Raw genomic sequence first — 8,817 nt, forward strand, 5'->3', positions numbered from 1 at the left:
ACAATTGGATATGTGGCACCAGGTAACTCAAATTTTCTCTAACATTCCATACTCAGAACGAAACTTTGAATGCATGGTAATCACTACTGTTTAGCTATGCAATGCAGAATATGGGGAGGGTAGTCAGGTTTCTCCTTGTGGAGGGATGTATACAGCTTCGGAATTGTCATCCCCGAGTTGTTTACTGCCATGGCACGTACTCACGACATGTTTAGAGATGGGCTGACCTTGCAGAAGCATGCCGAGAAGGCGTTTCCAGGGCCCAGTCCTACTCTCTATCGAAGAAGCTTCAGCAAGTAATTTGCAGGGTGGAAGAAATGCAATGGAAGACATCAGCAAGGTCATGTTGTCTATCACAAAACTTGCACTATTATGCAGCAAGCAGGCACCAACAGAGAGGATGTGCATTTTTCTTTTTTTTTTGAAAAAGAAGCTTTATTAACTTTTAACGTCACATCAAGATGATATAACCATTAAAGAGCGTACTGTTAATTTCTGCATGACTAAAATGCACAGAGGCAATAGAAAAAAAGAGAAAGGTTAACAAAATATTCTTATAAAGCAATACATTGAAAAGCGGGTCGGGATCTATCTACTATGCGAAGTCTAGACTGCCACCCAAAATAGGTAAAGAACTCCCTAACCACCCGCTCTAAGTGCGCACACACTGTAACCATCGAGCGACGTCAATCCTGATGCTGCATAATAGACCACGTACGGAGCCACCGTATACATAAAAAGAAAACCTTCAAAGAAGAGGAGCATTGTTTTTTTATTGAAGACAATATCATTTCTGCATAGTCAGATATACCAACAAAAGGCGGAAGACGCAGCCATTATATCGGCTTTACATTGTCTACTTAGCTCACGGAGCCATTTACCAAACATATTAGTTGTGCTACGCGGTGGGTAAAGATTGGAGGCCACTTGGACTATGAACCATGCTGATGTGGCAAAATGACAATAAAAAAAGAGGTGCTTAATTGTCTCCTTCTAGTGACAAAGTAACACCTTTGATTACCTTGCCATTGTCATTTTGCGAGGTTATCCTTTGTTAGAAGTACTCTTTTGCGCTAGTACCATAGGAAAGCTTTAAATTTTAGGGGGATTTTCAGTTTCCATATCATTATATTCTTGTTTGGCACATTGAGATAAATTATAGATGATAAAAAATATTTACATGGAATTTCCATCTTGTGATGGCTTCCACCTGGACTCGTCACACCCATGAGATAAAGAGATAGAGCTCAGACGATGAGTCAACTCATTCCAAGTGGTCAACTTTGGGCCATCGAGGCTCCTCCGGAAGGAGATGTCAGGTGGGTTAGACTAAAGCACGACAGCAACCGTGTCCTCCTAGTTTCGCGCAATGTTATATAGGCTTGATACTACTCACTAAGAGGAGCATTTCCAAGCCATTGATCCTCCCAGAATCTGATTTGAGACCCATCCTTAATGACGAATGAACCATGGCGGAAAAAGATATGCTTCACCTTCATCAGCCTAGCCCAGAAATGGGAGTCACCTGGTTTCCAAATCACCCAAGACAAAGGTTTGGAACCAAGGTATTTGTTATGCAAACTTCTTGCCAAGTCCCTTCTCTGGTTTCTAAGTTATAAAGCCATTTGCAAAGCATGGCCATGTTATGAGCATCAAGATTCTTGATCCCTAAACCACCATGGTCTTTGGGTTGGCACAGAACATTCCATTTTGCTAAACAGTATTTTTTTTCTTTTGATTATCTCCCTGCCAGAAAAATCTAGAGTGGTAGTAGTCAATTTTCTTTAGCACTCCCCTCGGAATGATGAAGAAGGACATCATGTAAGTAGGCAGGTTGCTGAGAACTGAGTTGAGGAGCACGAGTCATCCACCTGCAAACATCAATTTGCTCAACCAACTGCTCAGTCTTTTCTTGATCTGTTCCACAACATCCGACCAATTCGAGTTCTTTAACTTACGATAATGAATACGAATTCCCAGGTAGCTCATAGGTAACTCCCTCATAGCACACCCGAAAAGTTCAATATATTGGGTCACATTTTCGTTGGCTTGACCAAAACAGAACAATTCACTTTTGTGAAAATTAATCTTCAATTCAAAAAGCTGCTTGAAGGCACAGAGCAAAGTTTTCATATTCCTTACTTTTTCCAAATTGTGATCCAAGAAAAGAATGGTATCATCCACATATTGCAGGATAGATAGACCATTCTCCACAAGGTTAGGAACTACACCGTCAATTTGACCTTCTCTTTTGGCTCTCCTGATGAGAATTGCCAACATATCAGTAACTATGTTAAACAGGATCGGAGAGAGTGGGTCTCCTTGGTTTAGACCTTCTTTTGTTTGGAAAAAGTTACCGATGTCATCATTAACCTTTACTGCTACACTACCTCCCAAAACAAAAGAATGTATCCAAGAGCACCATTTAGGTGAGAAATCTTTCATTTGGAGTGATTGTAGCATGAATGACCACTTGACTTTATTGTAAGCCTTTTCGAAGTCGAGCTTTAATAGGACACCATTCATTTTTTTTGCAATGCAACTCATGAATAGTCTCATGAAGAATCATGACTCCTTCAAGGATATTCCTCCCTCTCATAAACGCGGTCTGAGTGGGTCGGATTATCCGATCCGCTACCCCTTTTATACGGTTGGTTAAGACCTTTGTAAAATTTTTGAAGCTTACATTTAGAAGGCAAATGGGCCTATATTGTTGTATGTGGACATCATCTTTGATTTTGGGTAGTAGAGTGAGAATACCGATGTTAAGACTATGTATCGGCAAAGTTCCATCGTGTAACTCCTGAAACAATGTCATCAGATCATTTCTTATGATATCCCAGAAATTCTAATAGAACTCTGCCGGGAAACCATCCGGCTTGGGTGTTTTGTGTTCATCTCGCACTTCCTCCTCCAAGAAAGGTGCTGATAGAAGATCATTTTCTAGGTCCGATACCTGTGGGATATCATCACTCTATGATTCCAGCAAGGAGAAGTAGTTTATCCCCGGTGCACCAAAAAGGTTTTTATAAAATTTTGTAACATATTCTTTGATTTGCGACTCACCCTCAATCTTGCCTTCTTCCTGTTCTAAGGAAAAGATACGACTTTTCCTATGCTTACCATTTGCAATCATCTGAAAGTATTTTGTATTATTGTCCCCATATAAGATATTATCTACCTTAGCCCTTTGGTGGTACTTTAGCTCCTCTTCATGTAGGAGCTTAACCACGTTTTCATTAGCCTGATTTTTTTCGTTTATCTCCCAATCTGATAAACCCCTCGATTCCGAGATCTTGTCGAGGTTATCAATAATTTCCAGGAGTTCTTTCTTTTTCCATTTGTACGTTCCTGTCGTGTTTGAAGCCCAGCCTCTGAGATGACGTCTCAGTAAACTAATTTTTCTTTTCCATTTTTGCATTGAATTCCTTCCAGCTATCGGACGGCCCCATATTTCTTTCACTCGTTCGGCAAATCCCTCACATTGTAACCATCCCAATTTGAATTTGAAGGGTTTGTACTCCCCCTAACGACTAGGCTGCTTGTGTCAATGAGAATAGGTGTCAGATTGGATACCTTAGTCTACTCGAGAGCCCAGGCAGTGACCAAAGGATATCTCTCCTCCCATTCTATAGACATGAACACACGGTCAAGTTTTTCAAAAGTGGGCGTTTGAAAGTTGTTTGCCCAAGTGAATTACCGGCCTGATAGCTTAATTTCCCTTAAATCCAAGCCGTCAATGACTACATTGACCAGGAAAGGCCACCTAGGTTGAAATTTATCATTATTCTTCTCACTTAGAAATCAAAGAATGTCGAAGTCCCTGCCTACTAAAATAGGATATGGGTTATCTCGACAAGAGTTGAAAAGCTCTTCCAAAAAGCTATATTTTAGATTGTCTTGAACTGGCCCGTACACTGCAATTAAACTCCATTTGCAGGAGTCAATTTTGTTCCATAGATGGATTCTGACTAAGAATTCCCCATCGTAAATATGCTATCCAAGAAAAATACATTAATACCGACAAGGATACCTCCATATCTTCCCTGCGAAGGATGACAGTGCCATTGGAAGTCCTGATCGCCAGATAGGTGAGTCAGTAGTCCTTCATCGATGGTATGCTTCCCTGTCTCTAGCATGGCCAAAAAATCTAGCTGGTACTCATTACTGTAATAAGCAATTAATCTGATTTTGGCCAAGTTCTGAAGACCTCTACCATTCCAGAAAACGCCTTTCATTTATCACCTGTTTGTTTTTTAGATTTCTTTGCCTTTCTTGGCTAATGACCTTTTTTCTTTGAGGTGGATGCTTTGGATTTTTGACAGCTTGCCTTAAGGTCACATTCGATGTTTCCAGGCATCACCTCATCCATATCCACCTTAGTAATTTCCCGCACCAAGTGAGATAGAATCGTGCCATCCCAATCGTCCTCCGACTCAACCTCACTTACATCAGATTGCTCTAATTGATTACATTTGGTTGATTGACTTTGTTTAGTTGAAATAGAAAGATCCATCAAATGTTGTAAATCATCTGTAGATTTTTCGATTTCCAAACTATTTTGCCTTAACGAAATACCGAGGAAAAAGATTGGACATTATATTAGAACTAGACATAGGGGGTGGGAAGGGAAGGGAGTGCACCTTGTGCTGGCACAGGTGGAGTAGTTGCAGGACCGGTGCCACTACCCACATTCTTTTCAGCTATTCATCTCATAGCCCTCCCCAACGAATCTCCGTCCGCCTCCGTTGAGTCATCAGCCCGAGTGACTGAGTGTCTGCGACCGCTGCGCCTAAGTCCATTAAACTCCGGCCTTGAAAAATGCCGTTGTCGAGCAGCAGTCGCCGAGGATGGAGATAGAGAGAGCACATGCCAGATATCATCATCAAGGATGTGCTGGCCCAAAACCATCGTGGCCAAGCCTGGGAGCACAGCGAGGTCTCCCGTGAACTCTAGGGGACGACCAACGCCAACCTTCATAGCTTCCAAAGTTGAACCCTCACCTAGTGCATTGGATCGGCAAATCTGGCCACCCACCACGACCGGCAATTGACCAATGTCATCCTGCAGGACAACGTGGGCATCTCCCCACTGCACAGACTTTGCAACTCCTTTTAGAGATGATAGTGGTGTGGCCAGTCGTTCCCCTAGGCCAGCTGCCTGCATATCCTTCGAAGGATAGGCAGCCTCATTCGAATTTTGGACCTTAAGTTCATCTTCGCTTGTTGACAAAACTGAGCTGACGAACCTGTCGTCTACGACCACCTACACAAGATTGGCGGTGGCCTACACCGCCACCTGTGTGCCCACCTGCTATGCCACCTGGAACACACCAGTGGCCAGTCAACTGGCATATCGAAGGGGATGGACAGACCAATCGTTGCCTAGACAGCCATGTCAATGTGAGCCTGCGTCTGCACCTCCAAGATGCGCACCACGTCAAGTCAGCAATTCCCATCATAGGACGGTGCAATCTTCAGCCTTGGGGTAGACCCTGAAAGTGAATCATCCATCACGGTTCCAGGAGGTGTAGCCCGGTCCATATGTCGTGAAGGGCCACTACTGGACACCACCTTCTTGTTGAAGGGAGTCACCGCAATGACGCTTGGTGCCATAGAACCAGTGAGCGTGCTTGCCACCACAGCCCCATCCACTTGCATAGGGACAGAAGCTGGATTGATGTTGTTAGCCTGAGAATTGTTACCTTTCAATTTCTTTTTTGCTTGATCCTGTGATGGTTTGTGGTCATTGTCAAGCAAATCATCCTCGTCACCATTAAAATCAGCATCATACGGATCAGATGTTGGGCCATCATTAGTGACAAAGCCCTGGTCTTCTATTGTGAAGGTTATTTCATAGCCAATACGACCGAGAACCACATCTCATTTAGTAGGCAACAATTTGGAATCCATAAGATCAATCTAGACTCAAACAATGCCACGGCTCCTTAGGCATTGCATGTCAATTTCCAAAGATGCACCAATCACCATCGCTATAGCCCAGATGGTCATGTAATGCCGAAAAGCTGGAGGAATACCCGATATATGTACCTAGACCGATTCCAAATGGAACATGGGACTCGACTCATCGGATGACTTCCATTCTCCAATAGAGATGGTAACCCTTGAGCTTTTAGATGAAACTCAGTGTCCACCATCTTGCTCAGCTCGTTCAAATTCAGAAAAGCCACAAGATAGCTATCCACTCCCTGTGAAACTGCCTCCCAGTTCCATTTAGAATGGATCCTTCGCCAAAGTTCATTCTGAATGATTTCAGCTGTTAAATGGTTACCTTTCACCTTGACCAAAGTTGTCGATGGTACCTTGACCAAAGCTGTCAGTGGTGACTCAATGTAAACACCATAGAGATCATCTTGAAGAACTTGGAAAAAACCGAGCTTATCAACATCAAAACCAAGCATCATTACATTAGGCTTAGGTAGCTTCAGAATAGGGAACTTATTGGATAGATGGTCATCATGCTTGTCGCTAATGACACAGTATAGAACTGCATCACATGCCTCCATTGAGTGCCCCTTCGTCTTGCACCGAAAGCAGTAGATTTTCTTTGGTCTCTGCTTGTTATCTTTTACTTCATTACCCAGAGGCACAATTGGAAAGGCAGCCATATCAGACAAAGCTAAATTGCTGCCTTCATGTCCCTTCGAGAATCCATGGGCTCAACCTGTGCTGCGTCCTCGAGCTCCAAACCGAGAACCAAGGCTAGGCGCCCCCCCATTGGGACGGATCAAGGGACTAGTTCCGAAAGTGAAGTTACCTCCTTGGCCACCACTAGGACTGGCTTGTCCACCGAACCCACCAAGAGCGCTAGCCGATTGGATATCGAATAGTGACTTGAAAACATGCACGAAAGAGTTTGTCGGCGTGGTCCGGCCATGACTTCCGAATGTCAGGGAGAGCCCAACACCTGGTCGTCTAGACCACCTGGTTGTAGCACAGTAAATTTTATTGAATCACCTCCACCTTGGTTGCTGGTCGGTGCCCCAGCAACCCCCTGCCCTGACCTCCACTAGCCGCAGAATTGGAGCCAGTGCCAATGCCAGTCATCGTCACCTGTGCATATGAGGGAGAAATAAAGGAGGAAGGAAGAGAGGTTAGTTGGTTTTCATGAGGATTTGAGCTGGTCACCATCGAGTAGCAATAGGAAGTTGATCAAGCACATAAGTAAGCATTCCACCACCAAAAAGTACCAAAAACGACCCTCCTGCTACACCCACGTGAGAAATGGTCTCCTGCCATGATAGACTTGGAATCCTACAATCCGAAGATTGATCGGCCAAATGACAATTGGACTAACTAAACATAATCGCTGATTTTCTCCCAGAAAGAAGTCCCCCAGGACCACCAATGGCTGCTCCTGCTGCTTGGGGAGAGGTTCGTGCCAAGGTCGCATCAACCATTCCCGGCTCTTCCCATGTTGATGCCCCTTCCCATGGCCTTGAGAAGGAAGTACAGGACACGGTAAGGGGGTCAAAGATTCGTGGACTCTGAGGTTCAGGGCCACAGCCTCAACAATTCGTGAGGCCAGCTCAGGAACAATGTTGTCGACGATGCCCTCCTTCTCGTGCAGTATGTCTTCATTAGAGAATCCAGCAAGGCGAGCTGCCTGGATTAACTCCGAAGTTGATGGAGTTCACAGCGCTCCAAAATCCTTTGTAGGGTCGGCCAATGGTGATGACATGCATTCGCCCCCCGGTGTAATAGAATGATCAGTAGTCGGACATGGAACAGTCCGATTGAGCCATCTCTGACTGCAGGCTGCAAATGCAAGGGGCGATTCCAGGGAAACTGTGGTGAATGGTCTTGCCAGTAGAGCTCCGAGGTGCAAATCCAGGATCACCTCCAGATCGCCTCCGTAATTTTCGGAATTTAAAAAATAAGTGCATTGTTATTGTGACTGTTCCCACATCGAACCTTGGCGTTTATTGAGGCTATGGCGCTAAATCTCGCCCTACTCTCGATGTTTATTTTTCCTCACTCATTTAACATTGCTCGTTTGAGGTAGGCACTAAAGTACAATGAGTAGTTAACTCATAATATGGAGAGAAGTAGCAAAATTTACCGGGTACATTCTACACGCGCAAAAATCCTCCTTGCGCGGGCACGGCGATGTCGGAGCCGACTGCAAAGCTGGGGTCGCAGTGGCCCGGCGTTTGCTCCTTGAGGCCACACCACACGCACGCATGTGTAGGTAGTGGCACCGCGCGAGCGAGCAATGCATTGGCGACGGGTGGTTGGTACACTAGATGCAAGCGGTTAGCATGAGAGGAGTGGTGGATTGAGATCCTCTGACGTTAGTAGAGCAAAGTCAGAGGTGCACAGTGCCTCTAACTTTATTCATTTTCATCCGTCCGATCTGCAATGGATGTACCAGGGTGGGTGATACATAATCACAGTAAATAGTAAATTACTACAGTACTAGGTGAACAGACATGCACTGTAGCTATGTCAGAAGACTGTAGCACAAGACACATAATATTGTACCCCTATGACGTTGAGGCCTCAACATTAGAGGATCCGATTCGTGTGGGGGGTGGGGTGTGTGGTCGGCCAGTGAGAGCACGGGGCTTTGGGACTGTGGACAGGGCCGTCGGATGAGAAATCAACCATGTGGGTTGAGAGCGGCGGAGCAGAATTTGTCCTAGGATGGGGTGCAAAGCGACTAGTGGTTGGCAAAGCTACTGCACAAGATTATTGCAACATTAAAATTGGAACCACATGAAAGTATATATTGTCCTAACTAACTAAAACCCATGGCTCAGCACATCATAACATGGCGACCGCGAACAGGCTACTC

This window comes from Phragmites australis, chromosome 12 (assembly GCF_958298935.1).
Source record: "Phragmites australis chromosome 12, lpPhrAust1.1, whole genome shotgun sequence".
Taxonomy (NCBI): domain Eukaryota; kingdom Viridiplantae; phylum Streptophyta; class Magnoliopsida; order Poales; family Poaceae; genus Phragmites; species Phragmites australis.